General features: G+C 45.7%; 2 protein-coding genes across 3 annotated transcripts in view; both read left to right on the top strand.

Moving 5' to 3' along the window:
* Positions 1–26,451, top strand: part of LDLRAD3 (low density lipoprotein receptor class A domain containing 3) — a 584,528-nt gene that overhangs the window by 32,622 nt on the left and 525,455 nt on the right. The gene's annotated exons all lie outside the window — the stretch shown is intronic.
* The window catches only part of LOC147729226 (E3 SUMO-protein ligase KIAA1586-like), a 60,981-nt gene continuing 47,194 nt past the window's right edge, over positions 12,665–26,451 (top strand). Inside the window, exon 1 of the mRNA XM_086959535.1 lies at positions 12,665–12,799. The gene's annotated coding sequence lies outside the window, so the exon portion shown is untranslated. The remainder of the gene's footprint in view (positions 12,800–26,451) is intronic.

Genomic DNA, 26,451 nt, shown 5'->3' with positions numbered 1-26,451 from the left:
GTCGGCACTCTAGCACAAATCTCTTGACAGGTGTCACAGATATTCGTTGCTGGAGGCTCGCATTGGCATTCACCACAGGCTGTCGATGCAGATCTTGCATTGCTGTACATCCAGTGCTTTAAATGGGCCGGTACTGAGTACCGGCACTTCTTTGTTTTATGCCCCTGAGTACCAGAACTTATTTTTCGGGCAAGTAGAGTACCAGTACTCTCAGAAGCAGCAGGGCTCAGGCCCTGAAGTACGGGTAAAATGGATCGTGTTTATGTGCCGCTCTGGCTGGCAACAGCCTGTGTATTTGTGTGTTCCTGTGCTGGGTTCAAAGGGCTTCAGCGCACCCCCACCCCCCTCCCTCCCTCTCCTCGGGTGTTCCAGCCCGGTCTGAGACAGATTCCCAGGCACACTAACAGCCGCACCGCACCCGAGTACTTCACAGGTCTTTAAAAGACCATTTGCTTATTAATGAGGTTTTGTTGTGTTTTTCACCCATGCTTAGAGCCCCTCCGGTGATGTGCTTTGCAGGGGTTGATTCACCCTTGATGAAACCCTGCTGTGTTGCCTGAATTAAGTCAGGCGGCACAGTAAGAGACTGTTCTCTGTCCCTGGTGTCTTGAGAGGGCCGGTGTGAAGGTGAGCCTTCACAGAAAAGTGTAAACGTTCGTGCTCACCCGACCCTCTCTCAAAACCGGGACATTTGTTCATATTTGCAATAAGTGTCGGCACACACATTTCCCGAACACCCGGGATTGTCCCGGCATATCCGGGACGCCTGATCACCCTAAATTAGTGAGTACCGGCACTTTTAATGTTCCATTTAAAACACTGTGTACATCGATGTGAAGCAAATAGTCTGGCTAACCGGAGCTACCGTTGCTAGGCGAAAAGCTCTTGAACATTGGGATTTCTCCTTTTCTATGAGAGGAAACTCAGTGATGTGACACCGAAAGTTCAGGACCTGACTGAGGGGCACTTTATAGAGATCAGTAACTCACTTCAGGAGAAGCCAGTAGGGGTTCGTACGTTTAGTTGCAAGTAAAGGCAGCAGTACAGCTGGGCTGAGTGGCCTCTGGAGCTTGTGATGTTCCTGTAGCACAGAACAGGATGTCAGTCAGCTGACTGTTGCAGTCACTTCAGCCTTGGATTAATGGTACAAATGTAGTCTTCCTTCTCAGCAAGCAGGCCAGCAGGCAGCCGGACTTAGAGGCAAAGCAGAGTAGCAGCGCAGCAGAGTAGCTACCCTTCTGGTAGTAGGGCAGCATAGCAGTCCGTCTGTATCATCCATAGATTCAGAGGTGTACTGAAGAGTTGGGTCTGAGGGTCCAATATTTATGTGTAAGTGTTGTGGGTGACCGCTCCACCACTGATCAGGTCAGAGATGGCCCCTTTGTCTCACTGTCTGGGAGCCATACACAAAGACCAACTTCCAGATGCACCTAGTTTGTGACCTGGAATAAATGTGGAAAGGCACAAAATGGTTGCGACATGAAAATGTCAACTTTCTAAAAGTGGCATTTTCAGAATTGTGACTTAAAATCCAACTTTACCAACACAGGGGATTTTAAATTACAGTTCTTTAGATACCAATTCTTACCTGCCCCCTATTGAAAGTCATCACTTATTAAATGTAGTTAGGTTCCCAGATGATATCCTATGGGAGATGTAGGCCTTTATTTATTTATTTATGTCAAATATAGAGCGCATGAATCACCCCAACCGGGGTATCTCTGCGCTATGACTGCCCTGACAACAATACTCAGTGATTAGAACAGTATGGTTTTTAACTGCTTTCTGAAGGATATATAGTTAGTGGAGATACAAATGTGGATGGGGAGCTGGTTCCAGAGAGATGGGGCTACGTAAGAGAAGGAAGTCCCCCCCCCCTCTCCCCAACCGAGTATGTTTTATGCAAGGTATAAGAAGAAGCTCTTTGAACCCAGAGCGGAGTGTCCTGGAGCGGTTGTATCGGATCAGTTTATCTGAGATGTAATTAGGTACCAAGTTGTTAAGGGCTTTGTAGACCATGCAGCAGATCTTGAATTTAATCCACTTCCGAATGGGGATCCAGTGCAATTTACGGAGTAGGGGTAGAGAAGCTGTCCTAGGAGGGGCATTGGTGACCAATTGATCTGCTGTGTTCTGGACTAAAGGAAGATTCCTAAGTGGAAATCAACTGAGCATTATAGTAGTCCAGACGACTTGTGACCAGTGCTTGTATCATTCTAGTAGTAAAAGAGTTTTTAATTACTAAGACAAGTAAAACTTAAATGTACATGTCCAATCTTTCAATTACACTGCACTCTGCTATATGGACTGTTTAGGGTCTACCATAGGGGTGGCATATGTAATAAAAAAGAAGGTTTATTTTTCCAGATCGAATTGGCAGTTTAAAACTGCACATCCTAGCTGCAATGGCACACCTGAAACCTGTTTTAAAGGGATACTTCAATGGCTGGCACAAAGCGTGCTACAGGCCCACTAGAATCAATTAATTTATATGCCTGGGTACATGTAGTATCACTTTACTGGGCAATTACTAGTAAAGTAAATGTGCCAATTGGGTGGAAGCAAATTCTACCATGTTTAAGGGAGATAGCACAAGCATTTTAGCACTGGTTAGGAACAGTAAAGTACTCAGAGTCCTTATAGCCAACCAAAGTGGGTACAGCAGGGAAAATTTGAAAATGGATACTTGTATAGCGCACTACACACCCGCAAGGGTCTGAAGGCGCTTGTACGAATACCGCTGTGGAACCCATACTGGCTTTCCCTGTGAGGCTTCCACTCCTGGGCACCCCCAAGGTGGAGACTAGGCATCCTTAGCGTAGTGGGGGCCGTTGTGGAGATTAAGCAAGCTATTGCCCAGAGTTGCAGAGTGGGACTCCATGATTGGAAAAGACACCGAGGCGAGAATTATCAGGCCCGTGGAATTTTATGCCCAAGACCCGCCGAGGCGGGGAATTGAACCTTGGTCCCGGGCTAGACCTCTGCATCAGGGTCTGCCGCTCTAATCATTGAGCCACACTTCAGGCAAAAAATGTGGCGGTGACCCTGCAGAAAGGGCCAAGTCCAACACTCCTGGATATTACAATCTTGCCTAGTAATTCTAGAGCTTGGTGGATTATATTGATAAAGTGGTAACTCCTATGGATTTCTTATAATAAGTCGGTATGATAATCCGAGGAGCGGGCTTAGAGCGCTGTGTCCGATTTTGCTCGTCCTGGAGAGGCACTTTGGAAGATTCAAAGTGCCTTAAACATTGTTGATCTAGCTGCAGTTAGTGGTTATGGTTGCAGGACTGATGTCAAACGTTCTCTGGGATAAAGGCAGAGTTTTTTTTTTAGGTTTTTCGATTTGTTGTCTCTGGTATTGTTATACGGTTCCTACTAATTAAATAGGCCTGAGAATCTGGACAACATGAACTTCAGAATTGAGGACTCAGTTCACGCTTCATCAGAAAATGTTGGCCCAATCCTAGCTAGTTCACAGTACCACATCTGAACACCTAACCTAACCAGTGCACCAGATGGAATCTGCAACCTTGAACATGACCACTCTAATTCCCCAATAAAATAGTGAAAACATATCTACCCTTGTGTTGTTACTTTTGCATGCCCAAGGCAAACACAAGAAAAATGCAAATCTGGCTATTCAAAAATGATTGAAACAGTTCCATTCTTGTATAGAAAGCATGAGCTGCAATTATTAGGTAGATGAATAAAAGCTGTGAAACCAGCATTACAAGAATGGTTAAAAAGATAAACAGTGTAACCATGATAACATTAGTATGTGATTATACTCGGATCTAATACCTATGCTATCGAGAGCATAATGAGACTGCCCTCGACCAGATCCGTTGTGACAGCCTACCCCCCCCCCCCCCCCCCCGCACACCCAATACCCAAGTATGATGAAGCAGGAAGCTTGTCTGAATGGAACATGCCATTGTCCATCGCAGTATAAAGATTAGAATCATCCGGTCTACATCTCAGTCACAGTGTACCGTGTTACAGGATAATCCCATTAGAACTGCTTCTATCCCGAATGGAGCACAGAGGTTGTTTATATAATAAAAGCACTATTCCAATCGAACTGTGTCAAAGGTACAGAACTGATGCAATGGTTTGTGTAGATCTTTAGAGTTCTCTCCAATCAGACAACCATATTCAAGTGCATTGTGTTCTATGTGCCTAGCCTCGGACAGAGTGTAGTAAGTACAATCAAACGATCTAGAGAAAACAGGCATGACGTATTTAGAGGTCAAAATGAATATCTTAATCAATCAATTTTAGACAAAAAGTCGTGTCCTTCGCTGTCTGCAAAGAGAGAATATTCCGATTCTACGTTGTTTGCAAGCAGGGAATGTCTCAAATAACTCAAAAAGCAATATTAGTATTTCAATCAATCAATCAATCAATATAAGTCGTTTTTTCACGACCTTACATGGACCATCTTCCCCTTCTAGTGCGTGCTTGTCCTCTTACTCCAACGATCAATGCAGCAATCCTGTAAGGTCCCAGTCAGGACCGCAGGTCACTCGAGAGAGGTCCTTTTGGAACCGGTGAAGTTCAGTTGATCGGCATCCAGACAAGGGTCTTTTTCAGGCAGGTGCACTCCAATTGTTTAGTCATTCACTCCGTCGTTAGGACCTCTCTACCGGACCCACGTGTCGCTGATGGGTCCCAACGTTTGAGCTCCAATTTATGAAAATCAGCGAATCTTCTAAGACCCCCTTTTACTTCACCTTTGGTTCGCTATCAAAATAATGAGGCAAGTGCTGGATACTGGAAGACAAGAAAATGGTTTATTTCTCATGAGGAGACCACATCAACTGCAGACACTGGGATTTGTCCTGCTGGCATCTCTTTTGGCACTTCCTTTTACACAGGTTTTATACAATGCATTTGTTTCATCAGCATGGTTACATAGCTTGGAGTCCCCGCCCCGGGCAGATTGTCACACAAGCCCAACAGTAATTCACCTCCCACCCAGGTCAAACAGACAATCTTATCTTGCAGCTGGACCTTGCTTCAGGGTCTAAAACATGTGAGACCGGCCAGATCTAAGAGTCCGTTCTGTTGATTAAAACAGGTCCCATTGTTGGTGAAAAGAAGTCTTGCTGTTGGCAGTGCAATAAACCATGTTTGTGTGACCAGGTGCAGGGAGGGATAGAATGGCCAAGGGCTTGCCTGTAAACCGAGATGAGAGGAAGAACAAGTTTTATGGCAGCAAGTGGTGCTGAGGTTTGTAGTGGCAAAAGAGTTCATAGCCCCCAGCACACTTACAAAGTCAGTCAGTGGGTCAGAAGATGCTAGTAAGAGCAGGGTAAAACAAAGGTGACCAACAGAATAGAAAATCGCTGTGGTCGGTCAGAATGACTGCAGCTTATGTGCACATAGGGACTTCCACCAGACAAGATGGAGCAGGTAATGTTCATGATTGTCGTTTTGCTTTTAACACTTGATATTGTACTATTAAATGCACAGCATGTATAATAACGTCTCAGTACATTATCGTGTGAATTGTAGAACATTCAAAAAGTCGCCACTAGAAAAAAAAGTCAATCAAAAACGTGTAGCTAAAGTGGTGACTCAGAGAGGGCCCTGACATACATTACAACCGCATATGAGGAAACTGGGGCCACCGAGGTGTAGACTATTGGCATAGTCAAGGTAAGAGAAGATGAGTGTGAGGTTGGATTGTAACATCTGTTGGTGTCCGGCATATGAGAAGATGCTATGTGGTATTTTCATTGTCTAGAAGGTGCTCTATGTGACCCTGTTGACTTGTGGTATAAAGTATAGATCTGAATCTAGGTTTCTGACCTCTGGATGTAGTTGGTAGAGCCTTGTTTTCCTTGGGGCATATGGAAGAAGGCAGGAGCCATTGTTCACAGGTTATGATCTCAGTCTTTGTGGTATTGAGTTTGTATTTAGGCCAGTAGGCAGGTGCCAAGTCTGGACTTGTAGAGGTCTTCTAGGCTTTACATGTTTAGAATAATTTATCTCCTGCTTAGTTGTTACAGGAGAGGCTGTACTATCTAATCAAGTATTGTAAAGGGATTGGGCAGATGTAGACTTAGCGGGGTTGCAACAGTTTGTGTGTGTGAGGGGCTGATATGAAAGAAGGGCAGGTATACCAAACTTTATATTTGAGATGAGGTAATTCATTTCATAGCATTTTTATATATTTCAATATGATCGAGTCTGTGTAGTGGAATGTGGTGGTAGACCGTGTCAGATGTCAACAACAGGTCCAAAAGCAATGGAGCTGCCACTGCGTCCTTGTCCACTATGAGTTTGGGTCATCATGTATAGATACGAGTGGCAGAATATTGGCCTGACATCAAGTGATTTTCCCCTGTAAACTTGGAAGGTTGAGTAAAACCTGCTACTTCAAATATTTTACCTAGAGATGTGCCAATCCATATTGGTCTGTAATTTGCCGGGTTGGATCCGTGTAGGAGGGTCTTCTTGAGCATTCTCATGTAGGAATAATCCATTCAAGTGGGAAATAACCTAATTCCAGGTACTTAATAAGTAAGCTACTAGCTACTGTCACTGTGCAAATGATATCGTAGAAACCATTCTGGAGGTGCTGGGTCTGTAGTAGGGGTGTGTGAAATACACATAATTTGCTTTTATAATAATTACACATTATTGCATTCTTATGTGAAATGCAAATTTGTCATTTAGGGCTATATTTTAGTGTTAAATGCACCCTTGTATCGTATTCTGATAGAAGGATACAGCATGCTAAAAACAATGCAAAAAAATCACCACGAACAACAGCTACTTTCGTTATTACTGGAAATGTGTACTATGAATAGCATGTAATTATGTGATGCAGCACAATTTCAGAAATTATGTATAACAAGCCAGCAAAATTTAACTTTACCCAGGCCTAGTCTGCAGAGCATCCTGATGATCTGCTTGTAATGATAGTGTAATGGTTTTTTTTTCTGAGAGGGTATTGAAAGTATCAAGTGATGACGTTTTGATGTTGTCCCTCTTTGTAGTGGCTGAGTGGGGAGTTGTCTTTGTTCTCTTTAAGTACATTTTCGATCTTTGCAATTTTTTAGATCCATGGACATTGTCAGTTAAGAAGTGTGATTGTAGTGTTTCTGCATTTGCAATCTGGATTTTATGGAACATGTTGCGGATCCTAGGCTGAGGCAAAGTGAGGACCTTTTAGGTTTATGCCTGAAATTTATAAAATGATGTACCTTCCAATGGGAGTGAATGGACTGAGATGAGGTATGGTGTGTTGAAAAATGTAGCTGGGAGGACATATCTTGTTGTGACTGCAGGATGGCTAGTAGTAAGTCTGGAATACATTTAAGCACTATCACATTGAGGATGATAATTTCGTCAGTGGAAGCTTTCATCATTGTCTTAAAGTCTTTCCGTTGAATTAGAGGTCATATTTTTTTCGAGGAAGATTGAGTTGGTTGTGGTCTTCTCTTGCTAGGCTGGCAGGGTGGGATTAGTGAGTGAGATGCAAGTCTAAGGTCAAAGGGCATGGCTGAATTGACTGACTTGAGAAAAATAACAAGAAAGTAGATGTCAGCCAGGATTGCCGCCGTGAGGAACATTCACCTGTATAAATGTAGAATTCATTTTTGTTCGTTTGATTTTAGAAAGAGTCAGACTATCCAGTTCTTGAGGAGATTAAGAATAGATTGTAGCTTGGCAACACCAGTTACATATGCAACACTCAGGGAGAGCAAAGGTACTTCAGATTAGCAATTAATGGACATTTCCTGATATGCTAGTACTGTTCCTGTGGGCCCTATACTTCTCTTTTTGTGGTACATTAGTTCTTTCACTTAGGCCATGAAATTTGGACTTGACTATGGCACTTACAGTGATAACACTCAGATAACGGTACACATTTATTTATTTATTTTGAAAGTTTTATATAGCGCGAACAAGATCTTTGCAGATATCAGAGCGCTTTACATAGAATGGGTACATGAGGTAGCATAGTCAGACAGATAAATCAATAGATCAAACAGTACAAATAAGTGGCTGCAAAGCCAGTCATGTGAGTAATAAAAACAATAATACAAATAATCAGAGGGGTCAAACATGTAGTATAGGTCGATGCAGAGTATTAACAGAGTTCGAGATAATAGTTCAAGTGTATTTAGCCATGAGGATAGCTTTTACTACATTTTTAAAGAGAGTAGTGGAAGAGATAAGCCTGGTTTCGGGAGGGAGTGAATTCCAGATCCTAGGCGCCATTCCTGAGAAGGAGCGTTTATATGTTTTTTCCTTCCTGAATCTTCGAGGTTTCAGCAGAAGATTGTTTGTGCCTCCGGTGTTTCTAGCTCCGCCAGAGATTGTTAGCTTCTGAGCGAGGTAGCCGGGTGAGTTTAGGTGAACCGCCTTGTGTGTCATGCAGGCGATTTTCAGATGTATTCTGGCTTCAAAGGGCAGCCAGTTCAGGGATTTCAAGTCAGGGGTAATATGGGAGTGCTTTTTTGACCCAGTGATGAGTCTCGCTGCAGCGTTTAGAGAAGATCTTAGGGGTGCGGTTGTAGTTAGGGGGAGTCCGCAGAGGGCAATGCTGCCGTATTCTATTCGAGGGATGACTAGTGCTTGTACTGCGGTTTGGAAGTCTTTGGCTGGGAGGAAGGGTTTAAGTTTCCTCAGAGTATTGATTTGGAAGTTCGCTCCCTTTGTTGCCTTGCTGATATGTTGCTGCATGTTGAGATTGGTGTCGAGTGTTATGCCTAAAGATTTTGCTGATTCCACGATGGTGGGTTGGACATTGAGTGCAGTTAGGTGTTTAAGCCAAATTTGAGTGGTGGAGATCTTCGCTGGAGGTGAAATCAGAAGGAACTCTGTTTTCAGGGCATTGAGTTTGAGATGATTATCGGCGAGCCAGGATTGGGTGCCTCTGATCGTTGAGTTCAGGAGCAGGATGTCTTTGGGGGATTGTAATTTGAGATAAAGTTGGGTGTCACCGGCGTACACGTGAAAGTGTATATTGGATGCTTGTAGTAAGGTGGTCAGAGGTTCCATAACTAGGTTGAACAGTGTTGGGGATAGAGAGGATCCTTGGGGGACTCCTAGCGTTACAGGTATTGGCGAGGACATCAGGTTGTTGCTCTTGAATTTCTGCGACCTGTTGTGAAGAAAGGAAGTAAACCACTTGAGAACAGTTCCAGATAAACCCATTCTTGTGTTTAGTAGTTCTAGTAAATTCTCATGTTTAACGGTGTCGAATGCTGAAGAGAGATCAAGAAGGATGAGGAGGCATGTGTCGTTTTGGTCTAGCATTTAAAGTGCGTCGTCAATTATGTGAGTCATAGCAGTTTCTGTACTGTGTCCTGCTCGGAAGCCTGACTGGTGAGGGTTGAGGAGATCAAAATGTTCAATATGTTTAGTCAATTGTAGTTGTGCGCATTTTTCCAACAGTTTGGCGAGAGTGGGAATATTGGTAATGGGACGGTAATTGTTGAGATCAGAGGGGTCAGCTGTGGGTTTCTTTAGCAGAGGTGTGACTTGTCCAACTTTGAGGGAGTCAGGTATGATTCCTTGTTGGAGAGAGCTGTTGATAATTTTTGTCCAGAGAGGGAGAATCAAAGGGGTAAAGTCTTTTACTGCGGTAGCAGGAAGGGAGTCCGTGAGGTGATTGGATGGTTTCAGGGTGCTGAGCCGTTTGCCAATTTCTTCTTCCGAGTATGTGCCAAAGGTTGACCATGTAGCATTGTTTTTTGGTTCAATGGGTGCTAAGCACTGGGGTTTGGAGTAGAGGCTCGCGTCAATGAGGAGATCGCTCTTTATATTGTCAGTTTTTTGGATAAAGAAAGCAGCGAAGTCTTCACAGGCGGGTGCTTCACGAATAGTGTTGAGTGGTTGGGGTTGGTCCTTGGATTGTGATCTGATTAGCTCAAACAGTTTTCTCGGGCGGTTTTTTGCTTGGTCGAGCTGGAGGCTGAAGAAATCTGATTTGGAGCGTTTTATTTTCCTGAAGTAGGCGTTTCTCTTTTCCTTCAGAGCTTTTAGGTGCAATTCAGAGGGAGCTGATCTCCATGTGCGCTCTGCCATTCGCATGTCTCGTCTATCTTCATTGAGACTCCCGTCGTACCATGAATTGGAGATTTTAGTAGAGACTCTTTTTAGCTGCAAAGGTGCAGCCTAGTTAATTATTGAAGTCATAGCGTTGAGATAGTGGTCAGTCAGGGTTTGAACGTCCGTAGCTCCTGTCGGTGGGAGCAGGAGATTGCGACTGTTATGGGGCAAAGAGCCTGGGTTGAGTTTTTTTCATGTCTCTTTTCCAGACTTTGGGCTTGAGGAATTGAGCCGGGTTAACTTTGACTTTTTCATTGATGAAGAATGTGACGATATGATGATCTGACCAGTCACAGGGTTGGATGGACTCAAGTTGGATAGCGTCCTCTTTGGAGATGATCAGGTCGAGGATAGAGCCTTTCTTGTGGGTCGGGCTATTGCATATTTGGGTGAGGTTAAGGGCATCGAGGAAATTTTTAAGACTATTTACCACGGCGTCATTGTGATCGTTCCAGTGGAGGTTGAAGTCACCAAGGTATATTTGGGTGAGCTGCCGTCCGGAATTGGTTGAGATCATATCCATGATTTGTTGGGAAAAGGTGTGGTTGTCCCTGGGTGGGTGGTAAATGCTGTGTAGAGAGCATATCGGTTTGCCCTCACTAATATTGTCGAGACAGATGTATTCCCAGGATGTTGGGGATGGGAGTGAGGTAGTATTGACTTTCAGAACGGAGAGGTTGTTCCTGTAGATGCATGCGATTCCACCACCTATTTTGCCTGATCTGATGTGGTAGTTGGGAGGAACCAGAATATCCATTATAGGTGATGAAGATTCAGATAGCCAGGTTTCGGTCAGGATGATTAGGTCAAGGTCTAGCGATAAGAGGAGATCAGCAATGGCGGCGGAATGTTTCGAGGCCGATCTGCAGTTGAGGAGCGTGCATTTGAGACGGGGTGTGTTGAGGGTGGTAGAGGGTTCTAGAGAGAGAGGGACTTTTCTAAGGTTGTTGGGGATGGAGAATCTGCTGTTTAGTGTGGGGGGTCTAAGGGGATTTGAGTGTATCGTGGGAATGGTGAGGTGTGCGGTGGTTGTATGGTTTTGGGGGGCTGGGTCATAGGAGCGGAGAAGGGTGAGTGTGTCGAGGTCAGAAGTGGGGCTGTGGGTGCGACGAGGGCGGTTGTTGCGATTGCAAGCTGGGATTGAGGTCCGGTGTGGTGAGAGTTGAGTGAGAGAGTTGATCGGAAGGGTGGGGGACAAGTTGGGCGGGGGGGTGTAGTTGTGAGAGGGGTTGCAAGGGGGACGAGGGCGGTTCTGCAAATATGAACAGGGATTGACCCCCGGTGTGGGGCCTGTTGAGTGAGGGAGTATGCAGGAGGGGTAGGGGACAAGTTGGGAGGGGAGGTGGAGGTGGGTGCGGGGTGTATGGTGTGTGTGGAGAGTAGTTCTTTGATGGTGTGTATGTCTTCTTTGATCTGATTGAGGGTGACCATGGGAGAAGGTCTCTGTCCACATTGGGTCATATCTGGTAGCCATCTACTGGTTGCTGGCCAACTATCTCAAGTAGTGGGTCCAATTAGCTTGGCTACTGTTACCCACCATCTCCTCTTCCTCTCCGTCTAGGGTTGGTTACAATCTGGGAGCTGTAATTTCAACATATGGGCATTGGATGGCTGCTGTGATTCATGTGGTCTATATTATTTAGTATGTTCTATTTGCAGAGAATATCATGCACTTGTTGTTTCCATCTAACGTATGTACAGACACATGAAAAGAGTTTTACATGTTGGAAATGTAATGTAGTGAAATTTTAATCATTAAAATAAAGCTGTCAACTATGCACGTTTCGTCTCATTTGTCTGCATAGTTTGTGCACTGTTGCTTCGGTAAGTGTATGAGCAGTGGCTGGGAGAGAGGGCGCAGTGGTAATTTGGAGCAGAGGAAATGACTGTGGCAGCTTTTTTCGTACATTCTATTGTATTTTGATCATTAAAATCTCAAAGTTTCAGCATTATAATGGTAAATGCCTCGTGCCATGAAGGAAACTAAATTTAAACCAAAAAAGCGGGAGGGAGTAGTGAGGTTTATCATGCCCTCGCCCGATGAGGTACATCATGGCTTGGTAATTTGCGGGGTTGGGTGCATTCTAACGTAGGAATTTTCCATTCAGGTAGGAAAAAACCTAATTCCAGGTACATACTAATGCACCAACAAAAATCTTTTGTAAAGCGCTCTCACACCTTTGTGTAAAGTACGCTCTATATGTAAACGTATAAATAAATAAATCCACGATGGAGCTGGCTTGTGCTTATTGGCTGCAGTGCAGTGCCAGGTACCGTCCCAGCTCTACCGAAGACATACAAGATAGCGGCGCCTGCCTGACTAGATACCCTGCACGGTACGGGGGGCACAGAAACAAACTAGCACCAGGATGCACTTCCGGTATGCGCGTCACGTGACTAACCTCCGACTCAGCGGCAAGGCTCACCGCGCCGATTGGTTCATCAAGTACAGACAGGCAGAGCTTTGCGCGAGCGCCGCTGATTGGGCAGCAGGGTGTAGCTGTGGAGGATGTTTGTGTCAGCGTTTCTGTTTTGTCCTTCAAGGGAGGCAACGGAACATGTTTTGCACGAGTGTGTCTGGTTGGTCCCTCGTTGTTGCGTGAACTCCTCCTGTCGGCAAATCCGCACCCTCCTTACATGTAGCGTCCCAGGCAGCTCAGGCACTTACAGTGTATTCCGGTTGTGCCATGTCGGAGGGTTCTATGGGCAACTGGGTGTAGTAGGTGAGTATTAGATCTGGCGGTGAGGATAGTAGGCGGGGTGTGAGGGCTTGCATGCGTCAGTGGGGCGCGGGGCTGCGGGATGAGCATACGAGGCCAGCGTCCAGAGCTCTCAGGGTCTACCGACAGGGCCGGGATGCTTTTGTTAGTCCTCTGCAGGGACCGAGGGCCCTCCATTCAGGGGCTGCATGGTATACTCAGGATGGTCATTACGCTTTCGTTCAAGGAGAGGCGGCCATCGCAGATGCTGGCAGATAGCTACTTCGGGTAGTGGAGAGTGGGCAGTAGGGAAGGCCTCCCGGCTTATTAGTGACTCTGCAGAAAGTGCGATGATGTTTGCCTCTGGTCGGGCTGTAGGGAGGTCCATCTCGTGACAGGAAGTGGTGTGCTCGGATTGGACCAGCTTGTTTGTTTTGTGGATGCTAAAGAAGTCTGCAGGCTGTATGATCCTGGATGACAAAGAAGTCTGCATGCTGTTTGATCCTGCGTGTATTGTGTTGAAACACCAGAACGCGTGAGCATAATACTGACTGTTTGAGAGTGGGGGTATATTGCGTTGTATTGGCTTATTGGATTGTCATGTGAGTTTCTACTTCACTTGTTTCGAATATTGAACGTTTTATAGGCAGGGCAAGGTCCCGAGGGGATCTGGTACTCACCTGGTTCCTGGGTTTCCTTTGAGTGTGTGGTCGAAATTGGTGTTGGTTGTAGTTTAACGCGTATGTGGACTGTTTGCCGAAGCACTTTGCATTTTGAAAACATGATACAGGTCTAGTACGTTTAAATTGTTCTTTAAATAAACATGCTGTGTTGCAGAGAGTTTAGAATGCTCGCAATCATACTTTAGGGTACATACTGTGATGTGGCTACATACAGCTTAAACAGTCAGTTAGTTGTGCAGGAACAAATTCATATGATTACATTTCCACAAATATTACCCTAATTAATCATTGGGGTTTTAATATAATTACAGCATAGTAATTTAGAATATAACAATCAGGTTTACATTTAACTCCTTCCCCCTAATATAATGTATAAATACGGCTTGGTGTTCAACACAACGATTATACAAATAAAACATTTTATTTACACATAAAAAAACACCTAATTCACATATACATACAATAAACTTTAAACCTACATGAATCATATATCACACAGAATAATTGTTTCACTATTTTCTACCAATTAATAGAAGGTGGCTGTTTTGTGTAGTTCCCTCAGTCAACCAATGGAGATAGTCTATAACTGGCGCTACTAAGAGAAAAAAATATTCTCCTCCTTTGTTCTGAAGTAAGTGCACCAAAAGTCCTTAGTTTACATATTGGGTTAAAGCAGACTCCTCCGATATAACTATCGACGCGTTTCGACCTTAAAGTTGCGGCTTCTTCTGGACAAAAGAAAGACCAAGTGTCTACGGATATAAAATATATACAACATGTATACACCCATATATACAATTTTTCAAATAAATCAAAGGCGGGCAACACAAAATATACAATACACAGGCCCACCTGGACACCAATATTATAAATGGTAGAGACACAGAGAGAACACCCACTTAACCCCTTCCATGCTGGGCCGATTTTTCTCGTGTGCTAGGCTTATTGAAGAATCAATGGCTTTATGACGGCCCCCAGCCGTCATGAGCACACGAGCACTGTAATGCATGACGGATGGGGGCCGTCATCAGCATGGAAGGGGTTAAAATAATAAGTACACCAGATCAAAGCTAATATCCTGTGATTCTTTAAAAAGCCAGGACCAAGGAGGACATTACTATTACATTGGTAGTCCGTTCGAGAAAAATCGAACATGCATGACTGCACTTCGACGGAAGAACACAGAGAGTCCGCCTACCACCGTACAAGTCAGAGGCCACCGAAGTCATCTGCGGCGTCCCCCAAGGATCATCTCTGAGCCCCACCCTCTTCAACGTCTACATGAGCCCCCTCGCGGCCATCGTACGCAAACACAACCTCAGCATAATCTCCTACGCCGACGACACCCAGCTGATCCTCTCCCTGACCAACGACCCCGCCGCCGCCAGAGCCAACCTGCACGAAGGGATGAAAGAGGTAGCCGAGTGGATGACGACCAGCCGCCTGAAACTGAACTCGGACAAGACGGAGGTCCTCATCCTGGGCTCCTCTCCCTCCGCCTGGGACGACTCCTGGTGGCCTCCCGCCCTGGGCACCGCACCCAAACCGACAGACCATGCACGCAACCTGGGCTTCATCCTGGACTCCTCCCTCTCCATGACCAGGCAAGTCAACAAAGTCTCCTCGGCATGCTTCAACATCCTACGCATGCTACGGAAGATCTTCTGGTGGATCCCCACCGAGACCAGGAAGACCGTCACCCAGGCCCTCGTCACCAGCCGACTGGACTACGGCAACGCCCTCTACGCCGGTACCACCGCCAAGCTCCAGAAGAGACTCCAGCGGATCCAGAACGCCTCAGCCAGACTCATCCTCGACATCCCACGAACCAGCCACATCTCCGGACATCTGAGAGACCTTCACTGGCTCCCGTCAACAAAAGAATCACCTTCCGCCTCCTCACCCACGCACACAAAGCCCTACACGACCAAGGCCCGAGCTACCTCAACAGCTGAGTCAACTTCTACGCTCCCAAACGCCACCTCCGATCAGCCAACCACGCCCTCGCCGCCGTCCCCCGCATCCGAAGAGCGACTACAGGAGGAAGGTCCTTCTCCTACCTGGCCGCCAAGACCTGGAACTCCCTCCCTCCCGACCTGCGCCTGACCCAAGACCACCTCTCCTTCAGGAAGAAGCTGAAGACCTGGCTGTTCGAGCAGTAGCGGCTCCCCCCCCCCCCCCCCCCCCCCCAGCGCCTTGAGACCCTACGGGTATGTAGCGCGCTTTATAAGTGTCACTGATTGATTGATTGATTAGTATGTCACTGCTTCATCCCTGTAGGTTAAGCCCCGGTATCGATGAATCGGCTTCAGTGTTCTAATACTGCTGAAAGGGAAAAGGTGAGGTGCCTCGGCCTGGGCGACTGACGCTAGAATCTGGGAATCACGGTTCTATCCTCGGCGCCGGCGGCAGATTAGCCCAATACCTGTGACTCTGGGCAATAGCTTGCTTAATATTCCAGACGTCCCCCAGCGCCTGGAGACCCTTATATGTGATTGTTCGCGCTTTGGGGATGGGGAGCCACCCCACCAGTGGATACCCTAGGTACCAGGATACCTACACAAGGGAAGCTGGATGCGAAGTGGAGTCGGAAACAGCCGTCAAACGTAATGGGGAACTTCAGGAAGATGTCGCTGGCAAAGAAGGTCAAAGTGTCCGGTGGGACCCAAAGGTGCATTCCAGATGAGAGGTACCACTCAGGAATGACCAGGAGGCACGGAAGACACAGCTGCTGACAGCTGTTTGTGTTCTGTTGGCCCTGTATGTTTGCAGTAATTTATTTAAAGACATTTTGTGCATAATTATGCGAAGCGGTGTAATTGCAAACATTTCTGAATTGAGTATTACAAGTAAAACTCTAAATTCTAAGCATTAGGCAATGTAATTTTAAATTTCACCCATGCCTAAATTATATGGTTTACAAGGATTCATTAACGATATCTGTGACTTGACTATACGTGGTAGTTATGCGTCAGCGGATAACCAAGCAATGCTGAAAGTTTTGATTTGATTGTTGTGTTTAAGTTTTTCACTGAAACAACTTGATGGAGCGAAAATTTGGTTATTTATGACCATCGTATTGGCTGTGTGATACGATTGCGAAAGTGCCTTTGTTAGAAAAATGGTGGGTTTTAAGACCATTGGCTTTTTAGTTCGAGGTTTTGCTAAAATATCTTATGTATGGGGTGTGCAGTTTTATATTTAGTTCTTGTAAGACCTGGGGTCACCAGCTCTTAAGGGGGTAGCATGGCTCGAGCAGGAAGGCAGCCAGGGGGTTGCGTGTAAAGCAGCTACTTGACACACACATCCAATGAAACACACAGTGGCGCAATAATGGAGACCACACCAGTAGTTGTATTTGAAAGAATCAAGATCTTTTATATAGGCTTTCAAATAGAGCGTTGCATTATTACTTTATCAGCATTTCATTGAGACATTTCATGAATCACGTCCAGGTTACATTTCCTATAAATGGATGAACGTTTCATTAGAATATTAACCAGCTCATCTAGCAGTGAAACCCTAGCTAACCCCGCCTGTCGTATCAAACTCTCTGACAGGCAACGGTGTAACTGTATTAACCTGGAGGATCCTACAAGAAGCGACTATAGTAATGCGTTTAAATAGCACATCAAAACCTCTCATAGACGCTTTTCCTTACAAGTAATACAACATATCGGCAAGTACTTATCAGTCCAACAAGGAACTCCAAAGAACACAACCTTTACTTATTTGTGACAAGCCGTTCTTCTTGTGAATTCCGGTCTGCTTGCGACCTAGAACAGATCATCAGAATACTATGGAAGCCCACCTCTGCAAGAAAATTCAGTACACTGAAGTGAATTTCCCTCTCAATTCAGGCTTGTAGACACGGTGCACTATAACATTTCAGGCTTGTAAATAAGGTGCACTATAACAATTCAGGCTTGTAAATACGGTACACTAAGAACATTTCCGGCTTGTAAATATGGTGCACTAGGAACATTTCAGGCTTGTAAATAGGGTAGAGGAGTACGTGTTTAACCCTCCATCCTCCAACCTCGGGAGGCACATTCAGAAATGGGCCAACGGGGCCCAGTCTCCATCCACACCCGGGGGAGGGGCGACCTCGGTCCACACTCGGCCTACCGCCCTCCTCCCCGGGTTTACCTGGTACCTTCAGCCCTCCGGGGCCCTCGCGTCGGCTGAAGTCGGCGGGAGAAGCTTCCGCCAGGTGAGGGGACCTCTTGCGGCCTGGCGTGGTGCTCAGGGGAATCTTGAATATTTAACAAGGACCCCCTGAGGATTCGGATACAGCAAAGTTCCTAGGCCAGGGAAAAAGAACCAATTGACAAAAAACAACCTAGGCAACCTATAGAATATAATCACAGACAAATGGCTACAAGAGGTTAAGAAATTGTATATTGCTTTATTCTCAGATTATATATTAAAAAAAATGCATAACATATAGTACAATCGACAATGGACATGAATTAAAATTTACTCTCACATAAGTAAAGGTTGAACAAATTTATACATTAGTGGCAAAAAAATATATACACGAATTCTTGGATTAAAAGGGAAAACATAGAAAAGTGGCCGATAGGATCTCTACGCGCGTTTCGGCGAACCAGCGCCTTCTTCTGGAGTAGCCACACAAAGCTAAGTAATTTTCAAGTTTTACATCAATGATTATTGAGACGTATAGCCGATGTTTTTTTGGATATTTTCCAACCAATAGGTCTTTTCTTGATGCTTATTTCGGATATCAAAAATTAAGTCCCGCCTGCCAGATAGGTGTTAAAGATGTATTTCTAGAATCTGGTTTGTTTCAAATATCAAGTTAGTTAAAAGATCTCCCTGCCCGAGGTAATACGGCAGAGCTCCTTAAAATTGTGGATATATTTGTGTTTGAGATGAAATTCTTCCTTATAAAGAGAATTCTTCCTGTATATTCTGGATTTTGATAAACACCTTGGATAATGGTTGTTTTTTTGGTTAAAAGATCTCCCTGCCCGAATAATACGGCAAGGCTCTTTGCAGTATAACAGGTAGTATTCTCGCTTGCATGGATTTATAAAGACATCTAAGGTCTCAAGTGGTTTTTTGGAACAAAGATCTCCCTGCCCGAATAGATCGGCAAGGCTCTTTGAAGGTAGAAAAAATGGGGGGAACGCCCTTTCTTTGATTAGCAGCAGGGCAGCAGTGAATCTGGCGGCGGGATTCCTGGGTGTTCAGCCGTGACGGATGACGTCTGGGATAGATCGGTGGTGCTCAGGGGATTCAGGCACCAGCGCTGGGGTAAGGCGGATCTGTGATGCGGGGCAAACGGGAGGGGGGCTCTCAGGCTCCACGCCCCCCCCCCCCCCTCTGCGACGATCCCGGGCTTCCCCGATTGAAACAGAGGCACGGGGACGGCAGCCAATTGCTGTGCGGCCGATGACGCAGCTCGCGTCCCCCGTCACGTGATGAGTGGAGGCTGGCTTCGGGCCTAGCGCTTCCGGCCACAGCACGATGACGGCGGGCAGCGCTTCACAGGGTCAGTTACTTCGCAGCAATTCACAGAGTCAATTACTTCACTGCGCTTCACAGGGGTAATTACTTCACAGCGCTTTACAGAGCCAGTTACTTCACAGCGCTTGGCAGAGTCAATTACTTCACAGCGCTTGACAAGGGCAATTACTTCACAGCGCTTCACAGAGCCAGTTACTTCACAGCGCTTGGCAGAGTCAATTACTTCACAGCGCTCGACAAGGGCAATTACTTCACAGCGCTTCACAGAGCCAGTTACTTTACAGCGCTTGGCAGAGTAAATTACTTTACAGCGCTCGACAAGGGCAATTACTTCACAGCGCTTCACAGAGCCAGTTACTTCACAGCGCATCACAGAGCCAGTTACTTCACAGCGCTTGGCAGAGTCAATTACTTCACAGCGCTCGACAAGGGCAATTACTTCACAGAGCCATTTACTTCACAGCGCTTGGCAGAGTCAATTACTTCAAAGCGCTCGACAAGGGCAATTACTTCACAGCGCTTCACAGAGCCAGTTACTTCACAGCGCTTGGCAGAGTCAATTACTTCACAGCGCTCAACAAGGGGCATACAGGTCAGCCCAATTGTAGGCAGGGGATGCGCAGGGCAGCACAGTCCAGTACCTGATCCCAGAAAGCAGTCTTCTTGGCGCTTGGATGGCTCTGCGCCCTTGGTTGCTTGTTTCTTCAAGTTACGGGGGGGGGGGGGGGAGGATGAGTTGAACGCCTGAGGAATTTTCCTCAGTCACTGCAGTTGGACCCTGGGGTTCCCTACCACTGGGCCAGATCCGGGGGCTAGCTTAGGACACCTCACCCAGCTTAAGAGGCAGCACCTAAATCCTGTCACTCCCAGTAGCATAGGTTCCTCACTAGGCCCTCCCGCCTAAAACTCCTGCGTGGGTTCCCCGGTCAGTGATGCCCCAACTGACTAGAAAGTTTCCCTCCTTTTCCTTATATAGTGTCAGTTGGCAGTGGCAGTTGGTGCCTCCCCTATTATGGAAGGTTCCAGGAGCTTCCCTCATTTTAGCTATGGGCAGGCTGGTATGGCAACATAGTTTAAGGGTTCCAGCCTGCTCCTGGCTACTAGAGTGCGCCTAATCAGACCACGCTGAAGTAGCAGGGGTCAGTGGCAGCCATGTTGGGGGAAGAGGGCACAAACACCTAGCATGGGTTTTAATATAACCCAGGGCATTTTAACCTCACAGGGCCTATACAATTACAGTACAAGGGGGGACATCTAGAATTAGGTGAAGCAAAAAGCGAAAAATGTCAGTGAAAAAAGGCCAAGTCCAAAAGGTCCTGTTTTTGGATTTCTTTGCCTTGACATGAAATGGCATCAGAAATATAATGTGCTTTTTTTTGTTGGTTCGATATTCTCACCATATCTAGTCTTTTTCTGTTCATGCGTTTTTCTGCCTTAAAATTTAGTTTACTGGTTTTGTAGTTTGTCTGAGTTTAGTGAACCAGTCTTCTGACATGACATTAAGCATGAGCGAATTTTGCGGATCTCGCGTTCGCGAATTTTGCGGATTTGCGGATTCGCAATCCGCAAAATCCGCGAATTCCCGCGAATTTGCGGGTTTTTTTTTTGTGTTCGCCCGTGTTTCTGCCAGTTCGCGAGGGTTTTGTACACTTTCGCAAATTGCGAACTTACCTGTCGGGTCGCAAGTTTCGCGAACTTGTTGTTTCTACGTGTCCAGCCTGTTTGGGACACTCTTCTTCATCACTGCCACTCTCTGTCACCACTGCCACTCTCTGACTACTCATGCCACCCTCTGGCCCACCCATGCCACCCTCTGTTTCATCACCACACCCTCTGGTTGTCCAGTGTACATTATTTTCGGCAAAGCAAAGCACACCTTCCCTGCCTCAAGTGACCTGAATTAATTTGGGGCTGATTAATGTGTCACAGAATATTTTTTTAGCTGGCACCTGCTTCCTTAGTGCGCCCTGATTAGTGATCTTTTGCACTTGCTAAGTGCTTTCATTGTTGCAAAATTAGTTACAACACCTGCCCTGCCCCAACTGACAATAATGAATTAGGGGCTGATTAATGGATTTTAACTTCCAGCCTGGCTCCTGCTTGTCTCCATTAGCTGTAATTCAGGACCTTTGTGGCATATGTGTAACTATTCTGAGGTTCAGAGCAGGGTCACATAATAGTTTCAACTGGCAACTGAACTCTGGAGGGGCCCCTCAGGAAGCACTACAGGAAATGGCTACTAATGATGAGCCTGAACTTTTGAACCTGGTAAGTAGTTACTTTCAGTTTTGCTAAAATCGTATTTCTGCAATTTTGCACTTATTCGCGGGGCGCGAACTCACGCGAACAGTGCGAGCAAAATCCGCTGCTCGCGGATTTGCGGATTTTGCGGGAGAATCGCAAATCTCGCGGATTGCGGATTTCCCGAAAATCCGCAAAATCCGTGAGCGGAACGGATTTTCCGCCCATGCCTACATGACATCCGGTGTATCAAAACTCTTGTGGAGCTGCTTTGTTGTGCAATTAGGTAGGTAATTGGCGGAAATTGGTTCAGTCGCTATGTTGCCAGGAGTTCTGACTGGAAGGAGGCGATGTCCAAGCCTTTTCGGGTTAAATGCTAATGAGTTTGGTGCTTCTGGTGATTGTGTCGCAGTTGGGAGGTTCAAGTTGATGATGATGTGGTGCTCACTCCAGGTGATTGAGTTGGTTTCTTTAACAGAGATCAGATATTTTTGGGGCCAAGTTTTCATCAGGGATATATGGCTTGCATCATTTCTCTCCAGTAACAAGTTGATGGTAATTTATGGCTTCAAAGGTTCTATGGAGTCTGGTGAAGATCAGTTTTTTCAAATGTACTAAGATGCAAATGAACTGGGATTCATAGGGTTTGGTGGCAAATTGTGCTATTCCATCTCCGGTCCAGAAAGGTGATTATGGAAAACTGCTTTTTGCGGCAGTCGTGAATTCTTCGGCATTCTTCCTTTTCACCTACAAGAAAGAATGCAGGGACAGTCAAGTGGTGTACAGAGCCTAAATAATGCATTGCTTGAGGCGCTTTTATACAAGTTTCTTCAAAGAGTAGGTCCAGGCTGGTATCCAGTAACAAGTAGTTGATGTGGAATCAATTCTGCCTGTAGGATCTTATGTTGATCAGGATGCAAGATCCGATGCTTATTGGGTGAGGGAAGGGACTGAAAGCTTGTTTAATTCTCACAGCAGTTTTACTCCTATGGGGAATATTAAAGGTTTTTTTGTGTGAAGGATTCAGTCAGGAAACTGCAACCTGTGTTTTTAGGTCTAGCTTTGACCAAAATGATTTAGCTTTTAATAAAACAATATTTATACCAGAGCCTCTGAAATAATGCAGCAGGGGAGGGCCAAATTATCCGGCAGGTTTGATTAAATTATGCAGCAAGTAAGACAAATAATGCAGCGTAATGCAGCACATTTTGTAGTACTATTACTTCATTATTTTTCCATTTGTTACATATTTTAACAATGCCTGGGCACAAGTTTCACCTCATTAGCACCAGTTTAACATCTAAATATATCAATAACCAACAGCAAGGTAACCAGTCAAGCTTTGTAAACATCTGTCCACTGTGCAGCAACACTTGTTGCATAGTTAGTAACTTTCTAATCGTTTGAGATGGAATCATTTTTTGGGGTAAAATTGCAGGTGGACTGTGCTGCTCATCTGCAATCATGCAGAAAACCTCCTGTGGTCTCACAATCCCAGTGACCCTGTATATACTATACCGACTGACCACAATCCCAGTGACCCTGTATATACTACACCGACGACCACGCACGCAACCTAGGATTCATCCTCGACTCCTCCCTCCCCATGTCAAAGCAGATCAACGTCGTCTCCTCCTCCTCCTGCTACAACACCTTTGCATGCTCCGCAGGATCTACAAGTGCATCCCGCCCGAAACAAGGAAAACTGTTACCCAGGCCCTCGTCAGCAGCAGGCTCGACTACGGCAACGCACTCTACGCAGGAATCCCAGCCAAGCACCTACGTCTAATACAACGCATCCAAAACGCCTCCGCACGACTGATCCATGACGTATCACACTGCAGGCACATCACCCCCCACCTGAAAGACCCGCACTGGCTCCTCATTGACAAAAGGGTCACCTTCAAGCTCCTCACCCACGCACACAAAGCGCTACACAACGCTGGACCAGCCTACCTGAACTACAGACTCAGCTTCTACACCCCCACCCGCCAGCTCCGCGTCGCAAGCCTCGCTCTCGCCGCTGTCCCCCGTATCCAACGAGAGACCACCGGCGGCAGAACCTTCTACTACACCGCCAAGACCTGGAACACCCTCCCTACCCACTTACGGCAGAGCCAGGACCAGCTCACCATCAGAAGACTCCTCAAGACCTGGCTCTTCAAGCAGTAGCGGCACTCAACCCCCCCCCCCCCCCCCCTTTCATCGCCTTGCGACCCTCCCAGGTAAGTAGTGCGCTTTACAAGTTCCTTGATTGATTGATAAAGGGGTTTCAGTTGGCTCTCTTCATACATAGGTCTGCTATACTTTCATTCACATTTTTTGTTCTGCCCACCATTGCCTACATACATGGGACACAGGATCAGCTCACTTCAGCCATTTGCTTACCTGACGGAGTTACTACACTCTGCTTTTACCCAATGTACTTATCCGCACAATAAGTAACATCCTTCAGTGTCATGGACTACTTGTGCACTGCCTCTTTTACATTAAACATATTTTGTCTTTAAGATGATGCTTGTTTTACTTAGCCAAATGCAACATAAATAGATGACACAAAAAGACAGAATGTTGAACATTGTCAAACATTCACCCCCAGTCACACATTTGGGTTAAATCGATCATTATTTTGCTTCCCACACCATTCCAGTTAGTACCCAGCCATATGCAAACCAGCCATGACCCTGTTGCCCATGGGAACAGTCCATCCCGAACTGCCTGGTCAGGTCATCCTTGGATCAAAAAACAAGCTTCCTTGGACCCGTTTCGGGGCATCACCCTTCATCAGCCTGGCTAGCTTGAAACCAGTAGCATAGCGAGCACGGGACCCACATCTGGGCATACCCGTCCCACTTAGGGTAAAAATGCTCTTGTCTTAAATGCTGTATCCTCTTATGTTCTCTCTGCTATCCTTTACTGTCTGCTTTAAATGCCTCCCACTAGCATGCTCCTCTGTCTTACACACTGCCCCCCTCCCATCCCCAAAAATTCCATCACCTCTAGACAATTCTCTAAAATTTAGGGCATGAATGCCATGGTGCTCAAAACCACGCAAAAAAGGGACTTTTCAAACTCCATCCTCATTCGGAGCCTGGCTTCTTAAATGTGAGAGGGCAACTGTACTATTCTACCCAAGCACTCAGACAGATTTTGCCCCTTCTGCCTGATGAGTCCAGGCCATTAGTAGTTAGGAGTGTGATCCTGGCCAGACTGGACTACTGTAACTCTCTATATCTAGGGGCCCCCCTATACATCCTACAGGGGCTCCAGAGGGTCCAGTCTATAGCGGCCAAGCTGGCACTTCAAAGACCTCTCAGCTCCTCCACTACGTTGGCGCTAAGAGATCTACATTGGCTGCCAATCGGGGGTAGAGTTGTTTTTAAATCCTTATGTATTGTGTACAGAGCCCTGCACAACACGGGACCTATCCCTCTACAGGAAAGGATAGCCCCTCCAAATCCCTGCGCTCCTCTAGCCAGAGTCTGGCAGCTACTACCAGGATCAGGAGGTCGAGGATGGGAGGCAGAGCCTTTTGCATCTCTGCCTCTAGGCTGTGGAACGAGCTTCCCCAGAACATCAGACAAATTGGCACCCTACTGGGTTTCAGAAAAAGCCTGAAAACATGGCTATTCGCCAAAGTCTAATCCCCGTGACTTTATTTAATAGATCCGGTGGCTGTTCTACATGTCTTGACAGCTAGTGTATTGTAGTACCATCTGACTACTTCCTGTTTGGGCTCCAGGATACCCGTAGGGTGACAGTTGCGCGTTACAAATAATCAATACAATACAATACAATACAATACAAGGCTTCAGAAGTAGGCAAAAAAAGTCCGAAATGCCAAACATTTGTAATTCTGGCTCAAGAAAACAGTGAGTATTGGAAGTTGTGATTGGGAAAGGCAGCATGTGCCAGGGCTGTTTACCACAATTAGCACAGCTGCTGAGGTTTGGTTGTCGTCTCCCCCAAAAATACATGATGCACCTTGGGTAATGAGACGGGTGGTGTAGGCCATAACTGCTTGCTCCACATTTCTGTTGCGGAGTCCACACTTGTATGTCCACCCCAACTGGTACTTTGTAGAACCTAAACGTCCATCGCATCAAGATCCATATGAAGCCAGGGCCCCAGCTAAACAGGTCCATGGAAGAGGGGAAACTGATGTCTTCCTAGCTGTTTTGCTCTGTAATGTAGAATTCATACACTGCTTCATACCCTTGAAAAATCCACACAGGACTCCGTTTCAATGGAATCCCTTTTTGAAGTGCGTAGTTGAATAAAGTATTAGAAATTGTTTGACCTAGCTGTTGAGCGAGGTGTGTGAGGGTTTTAAATCTACATTAAACATGATGCAGAAGAAAGTGGTGCTGATTTTAAGCAGGAGGTTATGCTGAGATTGAAGTTATTTCAAGCATTGGCTAACCTACAGTGCAAAGTCCAAAACAATGTAGCTATAAACCGTGTAGTATTATATGGTATGTTAGTAGATGGGATGGAATTTTAAATCAGAAGCATACAGGGCACATATACAAACCAAGAAGAGAATTGTAACCATATCGGCAACAAAATAAACCATGCTTACGCTAAATCTTAGAAATCCGGATTTTGTGGTAGCATTGTCATAACCATGAAGTTTGAGAATTCCTCAACTTGATTTAATTAACACACTTAAAAACTAAGGGGATGAATACCCATTTCTTCAACACTGAACGGTCTGAAGTTAGTAAAGTGATAAACTTACATTAAGCACAACACAAAAAAGAATTTTTCCACACTACAGTTGCCACTTAGACATAGTATAACTAGGTTGCTTCAAATCTCCACGTGGATGATGACATTTAATGGAAATATCCACGAGTGAGATTATGTTGAACATTCCTTTACATGACAGCACATGTTGCTTTATAATGCAAAGTAAGTTAATGACAAGAAAAAGAATGCAGAAAACAGTCAAGTGAAAAAATGGCACCAAGCGGCTAGACTTATTTTTTTCAGCATCCTAATAATCCTACAGGGTACAGCACCTACTAGAATAGCTCCGAGAAACCAATCGGTGAACGTGCGCTCTATAAGAATTTAGAACATAACAAAAGAGATGTAGGAGGATGATATCGGAAGCAGCCGGTGCAAACCAGTCATAGTTGTACATGTGAGTTAGTTGGGACTGATTTAGGTAAGAACCTAGTGGTTTTTTCTCTTCTGAATCGCCAGTAGTTATTGATGGTTCTTCATGTGTTTACAAGTTTATTCCAGAGCTTG

The sequence above is a fragment of the Lissotriton vulgaris genome, chromosome 2_2, assembly GCF_964263255.1.
Source record: "Lissotriton vulgaris chromosome 2_2, aLisVul1.2, whole genome shotgun sequence".
Lineage (NCBI taxonomy): Eukaryota > Metazoa > Chordata > Amphibia > Caudata > Salamandridae > Lissotriton > Lissotriton vulgaris.
This window is presented reverse-complemented; position numbering and strand designations above follow the sequence as displayed.